The sequence below is a fragment of the Lycorma delicatula genome, chromosome 4 (genome assembly GCF_047948215.1).
Source record: "Lycorma delicatula isolate Av1 chromosome 4, ASM4794821v1, whole genome shotgun sequence".
Taxonomy (NCBI): domain Eukaryota; kingdom Metazoa; phylum Arthropoda; class Insecta; order Hemiptera; family Fulgoridae; genus Lycorma; species Lycorma delicatula.
In genome coordinates, this window is record NC_134458.1 from 110,511,993 (window position 1) to 110,539,279 (window position 27,287).

Here is a 27,287-nt window from a genome sequence, read left to right on the forward strand (position 1 = left end):
TTACTGCTGAAAAGTAACTAAAAAGGTTACTATTCAGCAGGAAATCATATACTTTGTCCACATATTTTTAAAATAAGGGTGCAATTTTGCAAGAAATTTTATTCAATGTAAAGCAGATGCGATTTTCCTTGGCTTAGTGATATGGTCTGATGAAGTATGTTTCAAATTGAATAGACTAGTTTATTTTATTGACAGGACTTATTTTTTGCAATAGAACCCTAACAAGTAATTGAGATGTTATTCATGTTTATTAAACAACCCTTTGTTTTACATTAGCCATCTCTATATTTTGCAGCAGAATAGGGCTCTTCAAGTTAAATAACACCTTAATAAAAGTTTTTCTGAATGTAAATGATGCCAATTAACATTAAATGAATAGCTACACGATTATACCTTGTGTTTTTGATTTAGTGGAGTTGTCTAAGACAGTGTTTTCTTCTGATTTGATCTTAACAAGCTATATAAAACTAGTTGATTTTTATAAAGCAGGACAAAAATTTATTTGAAAAAAGTAGGTTATTCAGTGAAAACATACTATCATGAATGCTTAAAGCAGAAGCCTGACTCTTTTAACATTTCCTCTGATGATTATTAAAAATATGAAATAAAAAATTTAATTTTTATTTTTATTAACTACTTTCTTAACAGTAATTGGGCAAAATTATGTTTAGTCCAGTATATAAAATGAAAGTGACTGAATATTATGAACATACTTAAAGTCACAGACCAAAAATTATTCAATCAAAATCAAAATTTTTAAATAAAAATTTAAAAAAATTATGTTATCAATAAAAATAACACTTCCAAGCTAAAAATAAAACCTTAAAAATATTATAATCTAACACATAAATCAAGTTACATTTTTTCTCCTTTAACTGAATATTTCCAAAAGCAGAAAGTATATTCTTCTTTTTATTTTTAAAAAGAATAATAAAGAATTGTTTGTTAATAAAATTTGTCTTGTTTTCATATTAATTATTGAATCAATTCTTGAGTTTTATCCTACAAAAACATGTAACTGCTCTTCAATAGTTTAGTTTTTTAATGAATAACAGGGACTTTCATCCTAATATTTTTAAATAATTAAGCATTTGAATATGTTGAAATTAAATTTATTTTTGAAGAAAGTACTTCTGGAAATAAATTTAACATGGTTTCAGCTGCTGATAATTTTTTTAATAGAATAAAAAATAATTAAAAATTTATAAAAGACATGTTTTCTTGAAATCTTTCGATTTCAAACCTCAGGGGATAAAAAGTTTCAAACCTCAGGAGTTACACTGTTTTTGTAGGGAAAAGTTTTACCATACAAGTCTTTATTCATAGTCTTGTATAAGGTTTTAAAAAAATTTCTGTGATTACAATGAAATAAACGAAATGAAAGTTGAAACCACAATAGATCCTTGTCAGGAATCAAACCTAGAAGACAAAAGAACCTAGAAGACAACATTGTAATTAGCTGTCTCACCAGTACCTTGCGGCAGGATTGACCTAAGCAGGTTAGATTATGTAACTAATAAAGGTAACCTAAATATTAAAGATTAAAATGACATTTTTGTCAATAGTTTTAGAAAATTATAAATAAAATAGTTTTATACACTGTAGGTCGTGTAACATTTAATGTGCATTAAATACCGCACAAAGTTAAAATATTTCAATAATTGTTCAAAATATAATGAAGTTAAAAACTGTCGGTATAGTTTAAATAAAATTAAGTATTACGATTTATCTGTCTTTTAAAATAAACTATAATTTTTAATTTTTTCTTTTTTCATTAACATTTTCCTTCATAGGAACTTTCAAAGCTAATTAATAAAACTTTCTGTGAAAGTTTTATTAATTTTAAGAATAATAGTGTTAATTAATAAGAATTTTCTGTGAAAAAAGTTATGGTATTTTGGAAATGTTTGTTTAAACTACTTTGATTAAGAGTGACAGGAGATGAACTATGAATTTTTTCTCAAAACAATTCATTGCACATCAAATATTTGGTATAAAATTTGGTAGACATGTTTCTATTTGCATTTAGTATAATGCAATTGAGTCAATCAGGTGGATATTTTTTTCATTCTTTTTAGCCATTTTGTTTTTTGTCATTTGAAAGTACTGTGCACAACTGTTTGCAATGAAATTTTCCTTCAAATTTTACATTTTTACAAATATTACATCCACTTTTTTTTAAACAAATTTTTAATAATTTGTAACGATTCTCAAGTTTATTAAAAAAAAAATTTTTAAAACAACTCATGATACTGCAAAATAGCAACTGAGAGATATTATTTAGTTTGTGATTTTAGAAACTTTCTGACAGAGTAATCCTTTCAAAATATGAATATAGATTTTAATTTAAGAATAATTGAAAAAGTTAAAAAATAGTGGTCTGGACTTACGTGTAGTAAAATATTTAAAGAAAAATGTACTTTAACATTTTTCCTTAACAAATTTCCTGGTGTAAATTAAGATTTAACAAATGGGAATTCTTGATAAATCTGTGACTGGCATGTTATAAAAAAATGACAAATTTGTCATCAACATTAACCAAAAGAATTGGATCAAGATATATTATTTCAAGAAGTAACTGAGATTTAAGTTATTCACCTAATTTGGTGTAAAATTTACTTTGAGAGTTCATTTCAGGTTGTGCTCACATCTACATAGTGTATAATCTTTCTTAGACCAGTCATGGCAATTTTTCAGATAAACATTTAACTGGATTAATATTATCAACTTATAGTGAACTGAATATTTCACATTTTTCCCTTATTTACTGTACGCAGTGGGAAAGTGTTGCATTCATGTTTTAGCACCTCGTACAGTGTTATCTTCATATACCAAAGTTCAAAAAGGTTCAATACTGGTATTGAACCTTTTTGAACTATTGCACTTAGACAATAAAATTAAAAAAAAATTTATATTATATAGGCAGAAACTGCTGCAACCTAGATGAAAAGAACCATCATTGTACATCTGTGTTATCTTGTAGAGAGCTTCTGTTTAACAGGCTTAGAATTTATTGTCCAGTGGCTTCACAATAAACCTAATGGCTAAAGTTGGCTGTCAAATTAATCTAGGCCTACTAAAATCAATGTATAATGCCATATCCTTTTAAATTAGATGAATCATATCAACAATTACATTATTTTATACATTGATTTCCTAACTTCTTAAGACTTCTTAAAGATTAAATCATCATGGTTGATGGTGTGACTACTGCAACCAGTGGAGGAAGTAGTAGTGGTACTGGACTGGTAGGTGGTGGAGGAGTAGCAGGTGGAAGTGGAGATCAAGTTATACTGGTGGATATGATTATACTATAAAATTATGGCAACCACATTCTGGTGTAATTTATAGATGTTATTGTTTGGTATTTGTTATTGTATTTCATCTTAACATATTTGTGGCATTCAAATCCAATACTAAAGATCCTTGCTCAGGCTTGTTAAATTTATAATTGATTAGTTGGTCTACTTTTATCAGAATGAAATTAAGATGAGGTATAATACAAGCTTTATACTCCTTCATGAATATGCACATTACAATAAAATAGTAAATTTTGAGATTGCTATAAGTTTTTGACTAAATGCAGTTTTTGACTAAAAACTTTTGACTATATGCAGTTATTTATTAAAGGGAATATTGACAAGCTCTGTGTAGTTGACCTTCTTGATCTACAAAAGCTATTTATTGAACAGACCTTCCACAGTTCAGAGTTACTCTTTACTATCTGGGACCTTATTTTCTTAGAGGTTTTCATTTGTGGAGATCTGTTCAGTAATCATGTCTTTTCTATAAATAAAAGCTACTTAAGATTTTTCCTTGCATCACATCTTTTCATTTTCCCAGATTTTGCTTGTTTAGTATCCAAATTACCTGTTTCAGTACAGAATAAATAAGTATAGCTTGTCCAACCTGAAATGGCACAGATCTGATATGGGTGATGGTTGCCTAGCTAGCGTGGGGCTATAATATGCTACTTGTGTAAGACTGTATACATAACAATATAATAAATTTTACGATATAGATATGGTATAAATTTTCTTTTGTCTAATTTTAAGTTTTTACTTCCTGGTACGAAGTAAAGGAAGTATTGTGACCGCAAAAAATAATGGATATTTCTGTTGAAATATCCATTTATCCATTTTTATGTATCTTGCATAACTCAAAAATGATTAACTGCAGGATGTTGAAATTTTGAATTTAGGACTGTTTTAACATCTAGTTGTGCACCTCTCTTTTTGATTGCAATTGACTGAACCAAGTGTCCAAAAGAACCCAAAATCCCCAAAAAATTGGAATTTGGAATTTGGAATTTGGAAGTTTTTCTTTACTTCAGCAATAAGCCCTTATTTGATGAGAGCTTTTCAATGATGTATCATAAGTGGTACTTATTTTCACTGGTTCCAGAGTTATAGCCAAGTGAAATTTTAATTAATGAAATATTTGGATCTTACAAGGGAAAGGCACATTGTTTCAAATTAGACTTCATTTCCTTTTTTTAACATTTTTTAAAATATATTTTGATTTATTAATGATTAATTAACCTCTGTTAATACAATATTATAATTACAATTAATATTATTTTTTTAAAAATGAAAAAATTTTTATTTCATTAATAATTTATTTTTTTGAAGTAATGTAATTTAATAGGTGCACAAGGAAGTCATGTGGTGGCCACATCTGATTTTTTTATACTAATGTTTCTTACAATTAATGAACAAATTCAAATCATAAATTTTTTAATTATTTTTAGTCTTATATTTATATAAAAAAATATATAAATTCATAACTGAATAAAACAATACACATATAATTAGCTAAATTATTTTTACCACTATTATATTAACTCTCTCTTGGTGTATGTGAGTTCATGGTACAGAACTGTCGAATTTTGAAGCACTTCTGCTTATCTATTTGCTCTGAAATTTTGCATACAAGTTTTCTCCTGGCAACACGTTTTAGCAACATTTTCAAGTCGCTAAGATGCCCCTGAGTTGCTAAGTGGAAAAATGCCCCTTGAACTTGTGCAACCTCATTTACGTGCATATTTTCTTAGTGAAAGAAAAAGTGAGATATATATTAGGGTATACAGTTGCTACTAAAAATGTTGTACAGCAGCAACTGAAGTTTTGGGAAAATTCTACATCTGAATTTTTCGATGAAAATCGCAAATATCTCAAATGGTTGGTCCTAGCACTAGTTGGTCCTAGTCAAAAAAAATTTTTTTTTGACTCCCCTTCATCACTCCCATCTGCTCCTAGTAGTACCTGTTAGAAGGTATTTTCAAGTGCCCTTAGGACGTCATTTGGAAACTTGGCAACTGCTTGTCTGATTTTCACGATTCAAACAATGTATGTATTCAGCAGGTTGAGTGCTTAATGCTTCAGGTACTCTTGATAGACCAGATCTTGGTTATCCAGAAATTAAATCGTTTACCTCTTGATTGCATTCGCCCACTGTAAAACGTACCGATCTGATTTTTCAGATCTAATATCTAATATTGTGTTAAAGATGGTACACAGATTTATAATATGAAAGGCAAAGTCAAGTGGGTGGAATATATTGGAGTTATATGGAGGAAATGAATTAGAAAATGGTGTTAAATAGGAAGAAGAGGAGATCAGAGGATGAAAGGGGTGAAACAATACTGAGATCTGAATTAGATCTGAGAGCATTAGAGTTAAATGGCAGAAAGGCTCCTGGAATAGACATGTTAGTCATAATACCAAAGAAAGCAGGAGCAGATAAATTCTGAACAAATAGCTTAACTAGTCTACTAGTCTTGCACCAAAAATCTTCAACTAGAATTCTGTTCAGAAGAATTGAGAGAATGGAAGAAGTGTTAGAATTGGTTTCAGGAAAAGTATAAGGACAGGGGAAGCAATTTTAGCGCTCAGATTAATAGTAGAAGGAAAAAGAAAAACAAACCAACATACTTGGCATTAAAAGACCTAGAAAAGGCATTCACTAACGTAGACTGGAATAAAATGTTCAGCATTTAAAAAAAATTAGGGTTCAAATAGAGAACAATAATACAGCAAAGAAGCCGTATATAAAAGCCATAATTTTAGAGGATGTTCCCTATCCCAGTTACTTTTTAATCTTTGAATAGAACGAGCAGTTAATGATGTTCTACAATTTAGACGGAGTAACAGTACAAGGTGAAAAGATAAAGATGCTATGATTTGCTGATATAGCAAATTTAGCTGAGAGTAAGTAAAAGAGATTTAGAAGGAACAACGGCATGGATGAAGTTCTACGCAAGTCCTGCATGAAAATAAACAAAATGAAAGTAATGAAATGTAGAAATAAAGAAAATGGACCACTGAATGTAAAAATAGGAAAAGAAAAGATTATGGAGATAGAATTTAAAGTTGCTTGAGCATATTTTCTTAGATTAGTTCAAAACATAGATTAACTTGTGTAATTAATTACAGAAGATAGCTGCATGTAATCAAGGGACAAAGGTACAGTAATGTTCATACAATAAAAAATATCGCATAACCCAACAATGTGTGTGTTTGTTTTAAAAACAACAAACACACACATTGTTGTTTGTGTGTTATATTTACATATTCAAACATGGCCTGCCTACACAATTTTTTCCTTCTACCTGTCCCTCCACTATTAGTGACTATTCCAGGATGTGTAATTATATATATACAATATTATATAATTAATTAAATTATAATTATAATTTATTATTATAATTACAATAATAATTATAATTATTATTATAATATAATTTCATTTCTTAGCTTACAACTAAGAATTCCTTCCATAGTACTAAAGTATTTATTGTTCCTTAATATTTTCCTCAGCAAGTAAATGCCACTGAAATAACACCAGACAAACAGTTACTAGCAGCTGCAGGTAAATCATTTTTTGTTATTAATTTGATACTATTTTGTTTTTGCTGATCAGGATGACAAAATGTGATTTTTAAAAAGATTCATTTTAACTTTTATGCAGGTTACAATGGCTGTCGACAGCTATCAATGGTTTTGCAGGGACTAGTGTTTATGTTCAAATAAACACTGGTTCAAATATGTTCAAATGACATATTTGATCTGTGTTTTATTTGCTGTTAGCATTTTTTTTTTGTCAAATATTGTATGCTTGTAAATCTCATATTGTCTTAGTATATTGAATTAATAGTTTTATGTACTCTTTGTAAAATTGTTATTAATGTTTTTGTGGCATTATCTAGCCACTGAGAAATGCTAACAGCATTTAGTGAACTTCATTAAATTTGAACTTTTGAACTTTTGCCATTTGCATTTTTCCTTACTTATAGCTTCAGTTTCCAGTCACAGATTATTTGTCCTTTTCAGTTTTCAATCTTTCCTGTGAATTTGCATGGCAAACAGATTTTATGGTCGCCCAGTTGTATGATAATGTGTGTCCGTGTTCTTCCGATATGTTTGTTTGGGTGGCAATGCATTATGTGATGCACTCCTTTGGTGCTTCTAATGTCTACAAACTGGTTGACCACTGTAAGGTTCATTCTCATTTGTTTTACCAGCTCGGATGCATAAAATTCTTATTCTTCACTTACTCACTGTACTTTCATTAGCAGTTTCATCATATAAACGGCTTTTTAGGTGATGAATATCAGTATCATTCATTTTTTTCTGCTGTTAAAAATTTCACCACTGTCATTTTTAGATGCATTGACTTAGCAAATGACTCCATAATACTGGTAACTGATATAAAATGAGGGTGTGGGTCAACAACCTTTGGAATGGTAGCAGGAGGAGATTAAAACTACAAAGTGGGCAGCACCTATTGCAATAAAAATTCTAAACTTTACTTTTGAGTTATCTTTTGCGCTGTAATATGTCTGAGAAGTCCATGAACTCTGGAAAATATATATTTTGGACTTTGTATGTATTTATATACATTTGAACATAGAAATTATTTATACAGTGTATCTGTGTATATGCAATTATGCCAAATGCACAGATCTATTTGTCACCAGGTGGTGTCTGTCTGATATGTGGTGAATTATCTTCTGAGTTATGATTTAAAAGGCTTCCTCCACACTGTTAAGCAATTCATCTGTTAAATTCATCTGTTAAATAATTTGTCAGGTGTTGTAAGGTTGGGGCTCTGTAGTGGTCATTTCAATGGGGATGGTAATGCTTGTAAACCATAAATTGTTAGTTAAAAAAATGGTGCATTCAAAGAGAAAATTGAGCTAGAGCCCCAGTCTTCCTGTGATCCACACTCATTCTATGGGGTTGCCCTTCTCTTGAAGTTAAGGCGACTAAGAATCATTTATCATTCATACCATAACAATGTGGTCCGTACAAGTATCATGACCCATCCTGGCCCATATCATGACACATGTTGGATTCATTACTTGCACTCAAATTGAGATTTTTCTTAGGCCAGAAAACCATACTTCTTATGAACTGCTACAAATTGCACATGAAAACAACTCTTGTACAGGATAACACATTTGGAAATTGCACCAATAAAGCAAAACAGTGCAACCTGTTGTGCTGTTCCATGTCAATATCCAAAAATTCATTCACAAAAGTTAAATCAAATTGGTTTCATATTCAAATCTTTTTAACTATCATGCATTGTTACTATGGTATATAACAAATGCCACTCGTTTATGGATAGATTTAATTGGAGATTGTCAACTGAGGCAGTGACAGTGACATGTTTGCATTTGCTTCTCTTTTATCCCTTTTATGACCTACATTTAACATTGTTAGAAGCAAATGCACATTTCTTCCGATCAAGCGTACTTTCTTTACAAGGCAAGTCCTTGAAGTGTTCATGAAATGCATTCATTTCATGACCAAATAATTTCCTTTGGTCATTTGTAAGAGTTAGATGCTGATTGTTTTCTGTGCAGTTTCAATGAGGGTTTTTTATGAAAATGAACTTAGGATGGATTGAAGTGCCTTTCATAATTATACAAAGATATCACATAAAAGGACTTCACTCTACTTTAATAGAAATTTCAATGACATTTCAAGAACAAATCCAATGTACTTGAACCACTTGAAATGTAAAACACATAAAATCAAGATTCTAAATGAACAAATGCCACTCAAATTTCACACACACTATGAACACATCATAAACATGAAAGATCTTGGAGAGCTCATTTCAATTCTGGTTTCTAACTATTTATTATTCATAGACTGTGATACTGTAGGTAATAAGGTAATTTTCATTCCATTCTGGGAGTTTTCAGCTAAATGTCTCAAGAAACTAACCTGATTTGAGGAACCTATTTTTTTGCATATAGTTATTTTTTTACGTAGTTGTGGTCTTGTTTGTAACAGATAAACTTTTTGTTTTGTTTAGATCAAGATATCTTCAATGTCAGAGGATATTTCAAGTTAGTGCACCTGTTAACTGTGTATGTCTTCATCCTAATCAAGCAGAATTAATTGTCGGCGACCAAAGTGGTGTCATACATCTTTGGGATCTAAGAACAGATCATATTGAACAATTGGTAAAAATGTAATATAATAATTTCAAAACAATTTGAAATAAATTTCTTTAGGAAAGCTGAACCTGTTTCAGATAACAATATTTTTCAGAGAAGCAATTTTTTATCAAATCGATTCAAAATCGCAATGCATTGCTCTCATTCTGAATAAATACAAAAACCTCTAAAGGGGGTTTATTTCTTATAACACCCCTGGTGTCACCTGATGTTTTTAATAATATATCCAAGTTTTAAGTATTTGCTTTGAGCTTGTTGTATCAGAGGGTATGTCTGTGCCATTGTAAGCCAAATTAGCGTATACTAAGATACTGCATGCTATGTGACAAATCATTAACTTATTAGTATAATTTAATTTAACTGTATAATTTGATATATTGTTTGTAGGTTCTGTGTATCTTAGATGCTACACAGAAAGTTACATATTTGCAAATGAGTAATTATATTCCAAAATATATACATTTTGGTAAATACATCTCTATCCATTGGTAAGACTTATCACATAACTCTGTGTATACTGATGTAAAACTAACTGCAAATTTCATGTGCTACCACCACCTAGTAATGATTTTAAAGCTCTCTGAATAATGTTTTATATAATTTGATATAATGTTTTATATAATCTGGAAGAATTATCCTTCCCTGTTCATTGATTGCATAGTAAAAAAGGTTGGTAATATACACAATATAAATTTTAGAAGTAGCAAACAAAGGCTTCATGAAATACAAGTAAAGGGCCGTGAAATCAAAAAGAAGCCAAAGCTAACAAAGAAAAACCCAGAACCCAGGGAATGAACCAAAAAGCTAACAAAGATAGATAAAACATTTATTTACCTTGTACATAAAATAAAAACACAAAAAATTAATACATTATTTAATACATGTGTGCATAAAAACCTAAGTACTAGTGATGAAATATCAGGAAATATTAAAAATATCAAGAACCATATCTCTTGCAGCTCCAACTTTGATTTTCCACCACTGTAGATTTTATATCATTTATTTATTTTTAATTACTTTTGTTGATTTAGTAATTTTTTTTTTATTATTCTGCTTTAAATTGTTTGCAATAGATACCTGAAGCTGAAGCATCAATTCAAGCAGTTACAATCGATCCTGAAGGTGCTTATATGGCAGCAGTTAATAATAAAGGACATTGTTATATATGGAGTTTAACTGGTGGTATTGCTGAAGAACCAACAAAATTAAATCCTAAACATAAGATTGAAGCTCATAGAAGATTAACTGTAAATTTAGTCCTGACTCCATGTAAGTAATTCATTAAAGTATCTAATTAAAAAAAATAACTTAATATGAAAAATCTAAGGATTTATCCTCTAGGAGGTAGCTGAAAATTGGTACTGCTGTAGTTGATCATGACATTAGCATAAACTGTTGTGACAGTTATATTATATTCATGCCAATTATATTAGTACTAATTCTATAAATTGGGCATATTGATTGTTAGAATTAACCAAAACTAAATTTTAAGGTTCTGAAGACCTAGCATACTCATTTCAATAAATTTAATTGTTTTTTTTTTAATTTATTCTAGATTTGTGTAGGACATCTATTATTTTCTGGGTGTTTATGAATTACTCATGACAGGTTTTATATATATAATAGCTGGCCCGTCACAGCTTTCCCCATGCTGTATGGTTACTACATTCCCATTGCAGTCAGGAGAAATTGTAACAGGTCATTCCCATCCATTCAGCAGCCTCTGCTTCCTATACCCTCCTATGTTCATTAAATTCATAATAATAAAGCTTGTTCAGTTTATAAAACTATCGGCAGACTGTTTCGAAACAGTTGGCCTCTAACTTAAAAATATTAGTTATAAATGATATTACCCATACTTCATATGAGTAAAAATAAAATGTATTTAGCCTGGTTCTTACCTGACTGTGTTTGCATTCAACATTTTCCTTGTCATTAACAGAACATGTCTCTCTAAATTTAGCCTCAAAACTAATGTCTTGTTAGGTGCTGGTTTATCACGGTACTTATGGCAAAAAGATTCTTGCACTGTAACCACTGACCGTGTGCTAAGAAGAATAAAAACATGTTCATCTTGTGAAAATAACATCTTTCTAACAATGCACTGAGCTTTATGATTGCTTTGATGTGGCTCTCAGTAGCAGTCTACTGTGTTCGTGCAATGTTCATTTATTGGATGAGTTCATTCCAGCAATGTAGGGGAGTTGGACAGTCAATTCAAATATTACAGAAGGCTGATTGGTGGGTTGTGTTTAAATGGGACACCCTATAACACTCTAATGTAATAGGAGAGAATATCTGAATTATATGATTATTTATTTTTATAAAATTGTATTAATTATGCAACTTTTAATAATTGAACTACAGGTAATTAAGTGTTTTGCACCCTTTAAAAGCAGAATGTTTCTGTAATTTTTTTTTCTTTTGTATGCTTTTCAATTGGTGTACTCAATTACAATTGTAATTTTGTTTAAATTACAAAATTGGAGTAAGTTTATAAATTCTACTCAGTTTTTATATACTAACCCCAGCAAGTTTCAGGCTTTTTGTTATATATTTAAAAGCATGTACTAGGTCATAAAAATAATGATTTTTTAAACTGTCTTGGGTATGGTTGAACTGAAAATGTAAAGAAAAAAAAAATTATACGTTATTTAACATTTTCGGTTTTATAATTACTAGTTTAATGTATATTAAAGTTCACTTCATTATTATTAGATGGTCTTGGTGCAAACAGCAGGGATCAGAACAGGCATAAAATCCATCTTCCCACATATATTAAATTTTATATTGTGAACACATAACAAATACAGAAACTTTGGTTTAAAGCACTTTAACTGGCACACTTTTTTGGATTATTAGCTTAGAAGTTTTCCTAACAAGTAACAATTTGACCTTAGCTGAATCACTGCAATTAATTACACTTTATTAATGTATCTTAAAACAACACAATAGTGTATTCTTCATCTGTTGAGTCACAGCTAATTAATGTGGGTAATGTCTGTAGGCAATCGTTCAAACTCTCTTTTTAACTGAAGAAAATATTAAAGTTTAAAAGATAAATTCTTGGCTCAATCCTAGTTTTGTTGTAAAGCAAATAGACTTTTAGTTTAATTTGTTTCATAACACAAAATTTAAGTGTGATTATTACTTTTAGGGAAGTAATAATATTTTGTTCTGGGAAAATCATGAGTGTCTTAGAGGTACAACAGTTGATGTCTATTCTTTAATTTCCGAGATTCTGACTAACCTAGATAGGTCATAGGATCTTGCTGTTTTGTTTTTCTGAGACATATCAAAGGTGTTCGATTGTGTAAGACATGATAGACTCCTCATCAAATTAGTTTGGTATGATATTTGTTGTACTAAACAATGCTGGTTGAGGTCAGAATTTGTCATGAGTGATGTAATGACTGTAGTGATGTAATCTTGTGGAATTGGTTGCACATAGATTCTTGGCACCCTTGTTGAGTCTGATTTGTGCAAACTATTTTCTTAAAATAGATCAATTTATTGACAAAACTGATTGAAAGAATGAAACCTTGATAATTTAGGGAAACAATTAACTGAATGTATTAACAAAACTATTGAATGATTTGAGTGTTTACTGCAATTGCCAAATCCTTAACTGTTGTTATAAAGCTAAGTTTATGAGAAAAAAAGAAATTAATTTTAAAATTAAATCAGGTTCAAAAGCTGAAAATGTATACAACTGTGATACATATAATTGTGGCTTTGAAGTAGTTAATATTTAGATCAAATAATAAATTAGACGGTAGCCTCTTTGAAAACAGTTCTAATAGTTTGTAATGGTCATCTCCTTTTCCTTATGAGCTGCAGGATTATTTTTACAAGGAATTCTTCAAAATTAATATTCTTTCTCTTCAGAAGAGAATGTAAGGTGTTCTATTTCAATCATGCTATCTCATTTTAAATACAATTAATTACAAATTCCAGCAATTTATGATTATATATTTGTAATAAAAAAAAAACACACTAAATTTTATGCAGACTTTAAAAAAATAGAAAACTATTTTTTTCGGCATAATTTATCATTTTATAGAAATGGTCCATATTATAAGGCAAACAAATTTTTTAATAAACAGCGAAGGGAAATCAGTCAAATGAAATGAAAACTTATTATTGTTCAAAAACATTCTTGAATAACCTTTTTTACTGGGTTTGGTATCCAAACAGTATTAAAGACTTTTTTATACAAAAGACATTTATCTGATTTTAAGAAACATTTTCATTTATATTCGTTCTGTTTGATCCTAGAGTATGTATTACAAAACTAGATTGTCAGTATATTTTAGAGAATTTACAAGAAAATAGAACAAAGTAGTTACATATTCATTTTATAAAATGTCACAACATTGTTCTTTTTAATTCTGTTTATTTCAAACAATTAATTTTTGTTAATAGTTATTTTATCTGAAGTGAATTTTAAGTAATTAATAAAGAAAATCACATCAAATCAGTTACTGAGAGATAAAATATAGCTTTTCTTGTGAAATAAAAGTAAAAAGAATCATTACTTACGGAGAGTTCAGTAAACAATGAGTTAAGTTGCCAAGTGTCCAGGCTGCCTTTACTCTAACTGTAGTAACTGGATATTTAATTACATTTATGACTGTTTCACTTACATCAAATACAAACTGTTCTTCCTAAAACATATAACACAATATCTAAAAATAAATTTAAAAAAAAAAATACAAAAATAAAAGTAATAAAGACTTATGCTCTATATTAGTAAACTAAAATACAACAGTTCCCTATTTCTATGAGTATTACATCCAAATACACTACAGATCCCTAAAAGTGTGATTATTAGAAGTTGTATATATTTTTCCTTATATAGATTAGTTACATAATAAGTTTAATTGAAACTAATGCAGAATACAATATTATTAACAGAATACAATATTATTAACATGAAGGTATACTAATTGAAAAATAATTCCTAATAAATTATCCAAAAAGTTAGAATACTAAATTTTGTAAATTAATTACTGGGTAATAAAAACTAAGCAATAAATCATTAATTCATATATGAAGTTCAATTTTATAGAAATTTTTATGAGTATACATGAAAAAAAAAACACTGAAGAACAGAACGGTGAGTTTATTAAAATAATAATTAAAAAAAAAAATAAATAGTCAAGTAACTGGAGGCAGTTAACCACTGTCATACATGGTCAGACCACTTAAAAAAATTGAAAGAATATATTTACTAGCCCCAATTTAGTGAATATCCCATCTAATGTATAAATTTTCTTTTACTTTTACCAATTTCAAGGTTAAATTTTTAAAAATGTAGAAATTTTCATCAATTTTATCAGTAGTTTCTTTGCTGGGATGGGCATTGATGATGAATAAGTCGGTCAGGATATGTCCTTTATGTATAGTATTTTTTAAAAAAATACATGTTGATTTTTTAACTATTCCTTGTTGAACTATACCTTGTTGAATACAAAAATTTCATTCTGAAACTGAATGTGAAGTGAGATAAAATGCTAAAAATAATGAACACTGGATTTAGTTTTAGATTTTGGTAAAAAATTTGTTTTATTGTTAATCAATTTGGACATACAAATTGTTGGTAAGTGGAAATTATTTTTTTCCAATGATTTATTTATGTATTGCATTAATTCATAGTCTTAAAACTATTTAGGTACTTGGTAACATCTGCTGATCAGTCTGCAAGAATATGGAAAACAGCTGACCTCTCATTGGTACAAGAATTAAAACATGAAAATCAACGTTGGGTGTGGGATGTCGCGCTTTCAGTGCTGATTCACAATATATTATTACTGGTAATTATAGAACCAAATGTATGTATATAAAATAGAGCACCTGAAAAGTAGTTTCATCATGTAAATAGGAATCAAAAATGTTTAATCAAGTAATCATCTTAATATACATTATAAATTACATTTCACAATTAGTTTGTCCTTTATAACGAACTAAATAGAAAAAAAAGATAAGGTTACTAATGGAGATAATTCATTTACTCCTACAAATGATTTTCTGTATTTCCCATCTAGATAGTGCTATAGCTCTAGAAGGGAAAACATTGTAATTGATCCAATTTGGGCATATGCGGTTTTCACTGGATCTGTGTGTGTATGTGAATTAACCTTTGAATCAACTTATGAACTACTGGACTGATTTTGACCATTTTCTATATATTTATTACTTTCTATATATGGCTCTCTTATTTGTCAATTAAAAAATAACAGTATTTACAAAAAAGTTTGCAGAATTGCACAACCACCCTAAAAAATGCTGTTGCAGTCATCTGCTATGTTGTGAAGTCACAGGTGAGCAGAAGAATTAAATAAATGATTATTAAAATGTAAAAAGTAACTCTGTCTGGCTGGGTCTTGAATTTGATTGCCCAGTCAACTCAGTACCTGGTGTGTGTTAAGCCTACATAGAACAAATTTTGCTTGAAGTGGTGAAACTACATTAGTTTTAATTAGTGCCAATTGCACCACCACACACCTGCACGAATTAAATACATGTGTGCGTGCTATAGTTAAAATCATTGAATTAAACATTAAATCATTTTATTTAATAAAATATTTAAGCCGTGCCAGTACTGGTTTTTTTAGTGTTATAAATCGTAATTAATGAAAAATAGATAAAAATTTTAAGTTACCTATATTTAGTCATTTACTTTTATGACTCATCTACTAAAAAACATAAAATTTGTAGTAATAATTAAATTTCAATTAATTTGAAATTATTAATTTTGGTGCAGCTCGTTTATGGAACGAGAAACAGAAACTGAAACGTTTCTGTTTATAGAAACAGAAACTGTTGAACATGAATATAATGGACATCAGAAAGCTGTTACTGCATTAGCATTTTGCGATCAGATCTAATTCATTCATTTTGTATTAAAAAGAATTTAAACTGTTTTTAATTAATTATTTTTCTTTTTAATCTGCTTGTTAGCAGATTAAGAAATGTCCAAATGTATAAAACATTTTTATACATTTTAAATTTATTATTTAATAAATTTAAATAAGTGATCAATTTCATAAGTGATTAGTGTAGAAGTAATCAGATAAAACATTCAGGACAAATGAATACTCTTGAATTTCTGAACTCATGTTCATTTATATAATATTTTAAAGTTCGTTTATTATTTTTATTATACATTAACTTTAAAATATTGTATAAATACATGAGTTCAGCAATTCGAGTATTCATCTGTCCTGAATGTTTTATCTAATTAGTGTAGAAGTAATCAGATTTACTTCTACACTTATCAAAGATTTACTTCATCACTAATGAAATTGATGTATAATTTTTTAAGCAGAGACTTGAAGATGTAAAATCAATAAAGCAAAATATAAATTAATAATCACAAAAAATGTTACTTAGATTAAACCTAGATTGACATTTCAATTATTAAACTCACTGTTAGTAGAAAAAGGTATATTTACAAAAGATAGATATTAAAAAATGCAGACAGATCCGGTTGATGTCACCAGTTCTATTGTGACTTCGAAAGAAACTACAGTTTCTTTGAAAGAAACTGTAGTTTCTTAGTAATAAGTTACTACTGGTGAAAACTAATAAGAGTAAGCAAGCAAATCCTTGGGTTTGCTTACTAGCAAATAAGGAACTTAAATAGGTTTGCAATTGATCTTAAGATAAGATGTAACAAGGATTATAAAAATAAATACAAAAATCATCAATAATAAAAAAATTAAAATATTTACTAGCTTGTTCTTATTTTAACATTTATTATTTAACAATTTAAAGAGATTATCTGTGTGTGTGTGTGTGTGTGTGTGTGTGTGTGTGTGTGTTTGTGTGTGTTTGTTTGTGTGTTTGTGTGTGTTTGTTTGTGTGTGTGTGTGTGTTTGTTTGTGTGTGTGTGTGTTTGTTTGTTTGTGTGTGTGTGTTTGTTTGTTTGTGTGTGTGTGTGTTTGTTTGTGTGTGTGTGTGTGTGTTTGTTTGTGTGTGTGTGTGTGTTTGTTTGTGTGTGTGTGTGTGTTCGTTTGTGTGTGTGTGTGTGTTTGTGTGTGTGTGTGTGTGTTTGTGTGTGTGTTTGTTTGTGTGTGTGTGTGTTTGTTTGTGTGTGTGTTTGTTTGTTTGTGTGTGTGTGTGTGTTTGTTTGTGTGTGTGTGTGTGTGTGTGTGTGTGTGTGGTGGGGGGTGTATTGGCCTTTGAATCACCTTATGAACTACTGGACTGATTTTGACCATTATTAGACCATTATTACTTTACAAAAAAGTTTGCAGAATTGCACAACCACCCTAAAAAATGCTGTTGCAGTCATCTGCTATGTTGTGAAGTCACAGGTGAGCAGAAGAATTAAATGAATGTTTCAACAATTTGAATGAAGGCAAATGTAATTAAGGAAATTTTCTCATGTTGTACAAGAGTACAAACTTTTGAACGAAGCCTTATCATATTATTCGTGGACAATGATTGCAGTAATCAGTTAATATAAATACAAATTGATAAGTGAAAATAAGGACAATGATTGCAGTAATCAGTTAATATAAATACAAATTGATAAGCGATTTAGATTAAAATAATGAAGCATAGTTTCTCTCGTTATGAAAAGTACTGGTTCATGAAAGATATTAAAGGGTAGAGATATTAAGGTATTAATGTTTTGTGGAACTATATATTTTTGAGACAATAGAATATTTAATTTTTAATTTAGAGGTGATTTTAAAAGTTATTGATTTGCTGTGGTATGTTTATTAAGCCTGTGCAAATAACTGTAGACAGGTCACTTTTAAATGAATCACTGTAGTATTTTATGAATTGGTTAGAAAAATGATTTTACACATGTTAGTGTTATAAATCGTAATTATTGAAAAATAGATAAAAATTTTAAGTTACCTATGTTTAGTCATTTACTTTTATGACTCGTCTACTAAAAAACTCATTTATTTGTTCAGTTGGATGAATAATTTATTTTCTCATTAACATTTAGATCTTATATTCTGTATCTACTCTATCAATACAATTTTTTTCTGAAATTTGTAGTAATCATTAAATTTCAATTAAAACTTTTTTTTTAGCTTCATCTGATGGTGCAGCTCGTTTATATGGAATATAGAAACAGGAACTGTTGAACGTGAATATAGTGGACATCAGAAAGCTGTTACTGCATTAGCATTTTGCGATCAGATGACACCAGTTGAAAGTCAAACTAATTCATAAATTTTGTATTAAAAAGAATTTAAACTATTTTTAATTAATAATTATTTATCTTTTTAATCTGCTTGTTAGCAGATTGAAAAATGTCCAAATGTATAAAACATTTTTATATACATTTATTTAAATTTATTAATTTCATAAGTGATTAGTGTAGAAGTAATCAGATAAAACAATCAGGACAGATGAATACTCTTGAATTTCTGAACTCATGTTCATTTATATAATATTTTAAAGTTCATTTATTGTTTTTATTATACATTAACTTTAAAATATTGTATAAATACATGAGTTCAGCAATTCGAGAGTATTCATCTGTACTGAATGTTTTATCTGATTAGTGTAGAAGTAATGAGATTTACTTCTACACTTATCAAAAAGATTTACTTCATCACTTATGAAATTGATGTTAAATTTTTTAAGCAGAGACTTGAAGATGTAAAATCAATAAAGCAAAATATAAATTAATAATCACAAAAAATGTTACTTAGAATCTAAACCTAGATTGACATTTCAATTATTAAACTCACTGTTAGTAGAAAAAGGTATATTTACAAACTTTTAAAGATAAAGATAAAGATACTTTTTCCAGAAAAGAAGTTAGAATAGGCACAGATCCAGTCACCAGTTCTATTGTGACTTATTACTAAGAAACTACAGTTTCTTTCAAAGAAACTGTAGTTTCTTAGTAATAAGTTACTACTGGTGAAAACTAAGAGTAAGCAAGCAAATCCTTGGGTTTGCTTACTAGCAAATAAGGAACTTAAATAGGTTTGCAATTGATCTTAATAAGATAAGATGTAACAAGGATTATAAAAATAAATACAAAAATCATCAATAATAAAAAAATTAAAATATTTACTAGCTTGTTTTTATTTAACATTTATTATTTAACAATTTAAAGAAATTATCATAATTTTTATTGATAAACGTTTCTATTCTCAAATTATCTATATATTGGATTATCCAATAGCCAATTTGAGAATAGAATCAATAAAAGTTCCCTCCATTAACATCTGCAGCTTTCATCCAAGAAGATACAAATGCTGCATTCCTTACTGCAGAGTTATTTCAAAGGCCAAAATTTGGAGGTATGCACTTCAAAGTGGAGGGTTATTGTCACATGTAGTGCTCAGTGTTGCACAGAGCACTAGCATGGTGGGCCATGTTCAAAAATGGGAGAGCTTGTGCAATTAAACTGTGCATACTGTCTCCCTATATGTGTATGCTGGGGCTACAGGAGAAGCATAGCTGAAAGAATTAAGCATTCTAACCCATAACACTATGGAGGCTTATGCTGCAGAATGAAAGTGGACCTGGCCTACAGTGTCAAGGCTGGTGTCAGCAAACACCACTTCTTATGATATAAACATATAAATAAAATTTTGTCAATTGTACGTTGCAACATGTATATTGCAAATGTATATATATTTATGAAGAAAAATGCTTAAGAAATTGCAACTACTGGCTTGGTACAGATGCCATATATCATTAGTAGTTTCCAGTGCATGTTTAAAATACCAGTGCATATTTTTCTTTCTTTTTGTGGTGAATTTGTTTGGACTTGATTTATTTTCAACATGTGTTTTAGCGACATATTTTGTAAACTGTCTAAAAAGGAAAGTGAAGATGAAAACAGCTAAACATAGTGCTATTAATGATACTGCTTAAGCAAAAATAAGTCAAAGATGGGAATAACACAAACTGATCTGGAATGTGCTGCTGCTAAGGAAGCTGCGCATTTTCATACCACACTGTAGACACACAACCTTCAAAACATCAAAATGCAGATCTAAAAGGTTATTATATTAAATATGACCCAAAATTTTCATATGGTAGAACCATATGAAACCATATTATCATATTTTGCTATGATAAACATCAATTTTGCATCGTTAAACTATTTCATAATTAATGTTTTTAAATTGAAGTAAAACATTGTTCCAATTGATATTTCAGCCTGGAATTCAAGTTAATCTTTTAATGTTTTGCAGTGTGTGAAAAAATACAAGCTTGAACAAAAGTTGATTTGTTATACTGCTGGTAATAACAGTAATTTTCGTGAAGAGAAAGGGGAATTCAAATGTATTCAGTTTAAGTGACGTAGGTAGACCTATTTTATGAATTAGCATGTGATTCTCTGTGCCTGTATGAGTAACGAAACTTCTGTGAATTTGTGAAAAAGTATATCTCATAGCAGCACAAGGTTCCTTGGTTTGTTACCAGCAATAGAAAGAATTCTTTCAGTTTTTGATGGCCTAAAATCATATTTCTTTTTTGTGACAAATGCCCAAAATTATTATTTGATTTTTCTGAAAATCTAGAAATTTAACTTTCTGACATTTTTATATGGTACTCTACAGTTATTTAATAATGTAGTTCTGCAGACATATACTTCAGAAAAAGAAAAACCCATAAATTTATACAATCTTCTGCCAAAGAATTGCTATGCACTCTAGAAGAAACTAATGCGTAGACAATTTTTATCATTCTAGTATCCAGTACTTGTGTAGAACTAAATAGTTAGCAGGTTTCAGTGGATAGATACAAACTGAAATTGCCTGGTCTGATTTATAAGAGACTGCACAAGTTGTTAATGAAATTATAGAAGATTCCATAAATATTGATGACCTATTTGATGAATGTACATTGTTGAACCAAGTAATTCAAAACCAAAGGATAGGTTGTGGTTCAAGTTCTGAAAAAGTACCAGATAATTTTGAAAAGTGGAAAGCAATTTTTAAGATGTTTCAAAAGAAAGATGTTGCAATATTTTTAAAATGACTTGAGTTTGCGATGTCTTTGCCTGGGACATCTGCTCCAGTTGAGAGAGTACTTTCAGTTATGGGGAACATTTGGTCTGTAGAAAGGGGTAGACTTTCAGTATCTACTGTTAACATCAGCTAAAGGTTTAAATTAATTTCTTGTAAATTTTATGAGTTCTAACTGCTTATTCAGCTATCCAACCAAGAAAGTCTTTAGAACTTTATAGGAGTGTAGAACATTATATGAACTGTATATGAGTGTTAAGAGAGCAAAAGGAGCCATTTATACTGTGTTCTTCATTACAGTGGTAGATAGCATTATAATGGAAATGAGGAGGTTACTGGATACCGTAATGTGTAAAAATAATCAATCTCTATACAGTGCAGAATTGTTATGGATAAATCTGATGGTTACAGTGAATTTAAATATATTTAATATTATATGAAATATATTTATATCAGATAAGTTAAACTTACCTTATTGATTTCTAATAACCGGTTTTCGTGGTATCCCACATCTTCAGTTGTTATTAAATTCTATTTTTATTACAATAAAACTTATGCTTTCAAATAACTTGTGTCCTCTTTTTGAAAATTATATTTATTTGAAATTTCTTCTAACAATTTTAATTTTTTCCAAAAGAATAATGACATCCGCAAAGCTCAACATTTTTATTCTTTCTCCTTAAACAGTTACTCCACTCAATTTTTTTGTTCTCCAATATGGGGGAAACAGACTTCATTTTTGTCTCACTCCTGATAAAGAGCCTTTCTTTCTTCATCTTCAACATTTATGACTGCTATCTGATTCTTCAAGAGATTATGTACATTTCTTCTTTTTCAGCATCTCAGTACAATGTGATTTACACATGTAAGCATTTGAACTGCCCTAATCAAATAAAAATTACTGAATTTATAATGAGCATAAAAATAATGGATCTTCAAAGGAGACAATTTGTAAGCTTCATCTGCATTAGGAGCCTGAGTAGAATTAATTTAATTGAAAGATTAATAATTTCATGATAATTTAAATATATTTTTTTTTAAACCAAAGGGCACCTTCAATCAAAAAAATACCATGCACAGGAAGACATGCTCTATGTTGAAATTCAATGCACTATTCTTCATGAATAACTAAGTTATTTATAATTAGTTAGGTAAATAACTAAAATTTACGTAATTAAATAATTAATATTATTACTGCGTTATAGGGTAAAATGTAAGTCATTACTTAATTTTGTTAAACTTTCTAAACTGAAAGTAAAATGTAAGAGTAATTATTTAAAAGTCTACATTTTCTTATAAATTCAGTTTTGTCAACTTGTGTATCCTGAAAAATACAATTATTTCTATACAGTTAAAATATCACACTGTAATAAATAGCTATTTTCACAAAATTACTTAATTTAACAAAGTGAATTTTAGAACATGACCAACCTAATTATCTATACCACTTTGATATTGTTATGAAAATCTATCAGTTGCTACTTAAATTCATTTACCTCCAGAATAGTTTTACAATAAAATGAATTATTTTTTTTGCTTTTGGATGATGAATTAATTTCTTTTTTTTTTTGTTTGTTGGAACTAATAAAACTTTAGACACTCAAAAAAGATATTATAAAAAGTCCTTAAATTCAGAAAATAATTATAATACTGTGTAGAAAGTACATACATTTTTATTCATTTAATTTTTTTTTTAATGTTACTATAATCTCCATTATTATTATTATTATGCTTTTACGGCCAACATGGGACCACTTAAGTCAATTTTAGTTGGATCTTTTCTGAGAAAAGCATGTTATTTTACTCTTCCGAGCTGCCCAGTATTTCTTCATCCGTTCAGATCTTGCTTTCTTTTCTTCATCCGTAAATACCCTCTTCGTTGTACCTTGTCGTTTGTCTGTCTTTAGTTTAAATCTATTGCTTTTGTCTTTTAGCTTTGTAATTTTTCCAGTTTTATTCTGTAGGTCAGTCAGGGAAATTCCCAATTCTTTCATATCTTCTCTAATTTCTTTGATCCATCCTACTTCTAGCTTTTGGAACCAGAGCTTTTCAATGATATTTCTTGACAGTCTTGTTTCCGGTGTCTGTATGAGATGACCAAAGAAAGAGATTCTTTTTTTCCGCATAGTATCAGTAACAGGCTCTATTTCTTGATACACCACCTCATTTGGCACAATCCACCATTGGCCTTCTTTTTGGTGTTTTTTATTGATACACGTTCTGACAATTCTCCTCTCTATTTTCAGAATTTTTTCAATTCGGTTTTTCTGAGTGATTTTGAAAAGGGTCTCGCTTCCGTAGGTGACTTCTGGCTGTACTACAGTTTTATAATGTTTAAGTTTTGTTTTAGCAGAAAGGCATTTTTTGTTATATGTTGACCAAGTTAATTTTTGGGATTTAATCATTTTATTTGTCCTGTTTTGCCATGTCACTTTTTCATTTAAATTATAAGTTATTATTTCCCCTAGATATTTAAATTGTTTTACTATTTTAATTTTCTGATTGTTTACCATAATGTGCTCTATTACCAGAGGATCTATGGCCATTAGTTCAGTTTTTTCGAAAGAGATATGAAGCCCTATCTTTTGTGCTAGGTTTTGAAGGCTCATGATTTGCGTTTTGGCTTCTTGAATATTATTTGCTAAAAGAGCGAGGTCATCTGCAAATCCTAGGTAATTTAGTGTGATGGAGTTTTTCTTAGTACCCATTTTTATATTTTTGGGATTTATTTCATACCATTTTCTCATGACAAATTCGAGGGCGCAGTTAAAAAGGAGTGCTGAGAGGCCATCTCCTTGCCTCAATCCAGTTTTTATGTAAAAGGGTTGAGAGAGTTCACCTCTGAATTTCACTCTGGACTGGGTATTGGTTAAAAAGTTAATTTTATCATGTTTACGAGTTTAGGGTGAAGGCCCAGGTTTCTCAGAATATTCAGCATGGATGGTCGGTGTATACAATCATAGGCCCTTTTAAAGTCGACGAAGGTGATTATTAGTTGTTTTTTCCGTCTTTTATATAAGTCCATCATAAGTTTTAGGGATATTATTTGCTCCGGGCAACCTCTCCATGGCCTAAATCCCCCTTGGTATTTCCCCAAGTTCCAGTTCAAGTTGGTCTTTGCATCGGTTGTATATGATTCTCGACAGGATTTATGTGCAATCCAGGAGAGATATGCCTCTGTAGTTTTCCGGATTAGTTTTATACCCTTTTTTATGTAATGGATGAATGAGGGCTGTGGTCCAGTGTTCTGGAAGTTTTTCTTCGTTCCATATTTTCACGAGGCATAGATGTAGGGAAGTTTTGACTGAATAAACTGATGAGTGTTTCCAGAGTTCTGCGAAAAGCTGGTCTTCTCCGCTTGCTTTGTAGTTTTTTATTTCATTTAAGGCTGCGAGAACTTCTTGAATTGTTGGCGGGTTGATATTTACCTGTGAAGTTTTAACTGGAGTTTCAGTATCAATCTCAAAAAGCTCTGGGGAGTCGTCACAGTTGAGGAGTTTATTGAAGGTTTCTGCCAAAATTTCAGCATTTTCTTTATTGGTGTGGGCCATATTTCCTTTTTTTCCTCTCAGCATAAGGGTGGGTGGTTCATATCTTTGAAGAGCCTGACCAAAAATTTTATAATAATCTCGGGAGTTAGTTTTTTTGGAACTTTCTTCTATTTGCTGAATCAAGTTTTTTGGGCTTGTCGTTTGGTTCCTCTTATAATTTTCTGAGTTATTTTCCTTTTTTTGGTGAACTCATGGTTAGATTCTTCAGTTTTCCGGGTTTGGTGGTTGATCCAAGCTCGGTGTCGGTCTTTGAATGCTTTGTCACATTCTTCATTCCACCATTGGTGTTTTTTTCTTGGGTTTATAGGGGCTAGTTCTTCAGCTATTTCTTTCAGTTGGGATGTCAGTTCTTTTAAATTATTAGTTAATTTGATTTTTTTTTTGTTTCTTCAAAGATGGCATTGTTTATTAATTTATGTGGATCATAAGCTCTTTTGTTTTTAGGTTGGGATTTTTTCTTTTTATGCGGGGTGAATTTTATTTTAACTTTAATTAAGTAATGGCCCAATCCAGTATCTGTTCCTCTCAAGACTTTTACATTATAAATCTCCTTGTGATATTTCCGGTCCATGCAAACATGATCGAGTTGCCATACCCCTTTTTTCCAATCTGGGTGTTTCCAAGTCTTCAATTTGTTTGGTTTTCTCATAAAATAGGTGGATTTTGAGATCATATTATGGTTTCTGCAAAATTCGACAAGTCTTTGGCCGTTCTTGTTAGTTTTCTTCTGGGCAGGCCATTTTCCGATAATATCAAGATATCTTCGTTCTTTACCAAGTTGGGCATTAAAGTCCCCTAGTAAAATCTTGGTGTGGGTCTTATTTGTGTTGTTTGCAGTTTGGTCAAGAAGTTCTCAGAATTTGTCCATCTCTTCTCTATCTTTTTTAAGATTGTTTTTGTCATTGGTGGGAGCATGGACATTTATTATGGTGTAGAATTGACTGAGTCAATTATTTTAAGATTGATTGCAAATCCTGTTCCGAACTGTGGGCAATTCTTCATCACACATTTCCCGGGGATTCCTTTGTAAATTCTGTAACCCTGAGATTCAAACGGCTCTCGATCGGTGTTTCTCATTTCTTGAAGTCCTGCGATTAGGAATTTTTATCTATCTTTTTAATTTCTTTTTTAAGTTAATCTTTAAAATGTAAAAATATATATATATATATATAAAATATCATTTAAATTGTTAGAAATTACCAATTAACATCAGAGTAGAGCTTCTAACTTTAATGTCCAGTTGGGAAGGAAACAGAATTTGACATCATTGATTCAAACTGACTTTCTGAAAAAAATGGATTAAAAATAAATATTTCTTTATTAAAATTAAAGGTTTTGTTTATAAGTAATAACTTTTGATTGGTTAAACTGTGGCAATACTTAATTTAAAAAAAATCAAATCGGCTAATAAAACCTTAAAAAAAAAAAATAACCTTATAAAAATCAAACAACCACCACATTACTTCATTCAATTGCTGAATAAACAGGTTAATAAGAAAACTGTTTCTCAAGATATAATTATAAAAATTTGAATGATCATATTATAAACTAATATGACTGAAAATTTTTTGTTTGACTCTTTTTGAATTAAAACAATTTATTTGGTTTTCACCCATTTTCTACAAATTTACACATTTTGACTTTAATCTGAGACTACTTTGAAAAAATTGGCAAAGGATAATGGAATCAAACTTATTCTAAATTAAAATATGCTCCTTATAAATACATTGATAATATTCTTAAAATCATCTTCACAGATAATTATCAGATTTTTGTAACTACTAAAAATACAACAGAATTATTGAAATTTATGTTAATTTATACTTTAAACATAAATTATACAGGTTACAATTAATTAAATATAACTTTTCTGGGTTACTACCATTACTGCTTATAGAAATTATTTTTAAATGTTATTAATTTTAAAATTTTACACGGTATTATGAAAACCAGTTTAATAATCTGGTTACTTCTAATTTAAAGAAAAAAAAATTACCTCAAAATTTATTTCATTTTTCTTTTTTATTTTAAATTCTGGAAGAAAAGCAGATTCGATGTGCGGTACTGGGGGTTAATTAATAATCTAATGGATTACTTAGAGTTGACTGTCGCCATCTAAAAGAAAATATGAAATTATTCAGAATCATAAAAAATTGGGTTAAATTTCCATTTCAAAATTACAATATTTCTTAAAAAGTTGGTCTCTTCATTTATTCCTCAGCAGTTACCTATTCACCTTCATAAGCAGAATTACATGATGTAGTGTAGTAACTATGTTGATAAGGAAGCTTGTCTAATTAA

General features: G+C 29.5%; 1 pseudogene; it reads left to right on the plus strand.

Moving 5' to 3' along the window:
• The first annotated feature begins 3,191 nt into the window (after window positions 1-3,191).
• The window catches only part of LOC142322696 (target of rapamycin complex subunit LST8-like), a 35,291-nt pseudogene continuing 11,195 nt past the window's right edge, over window positions 3,192-27,287 (plus strand).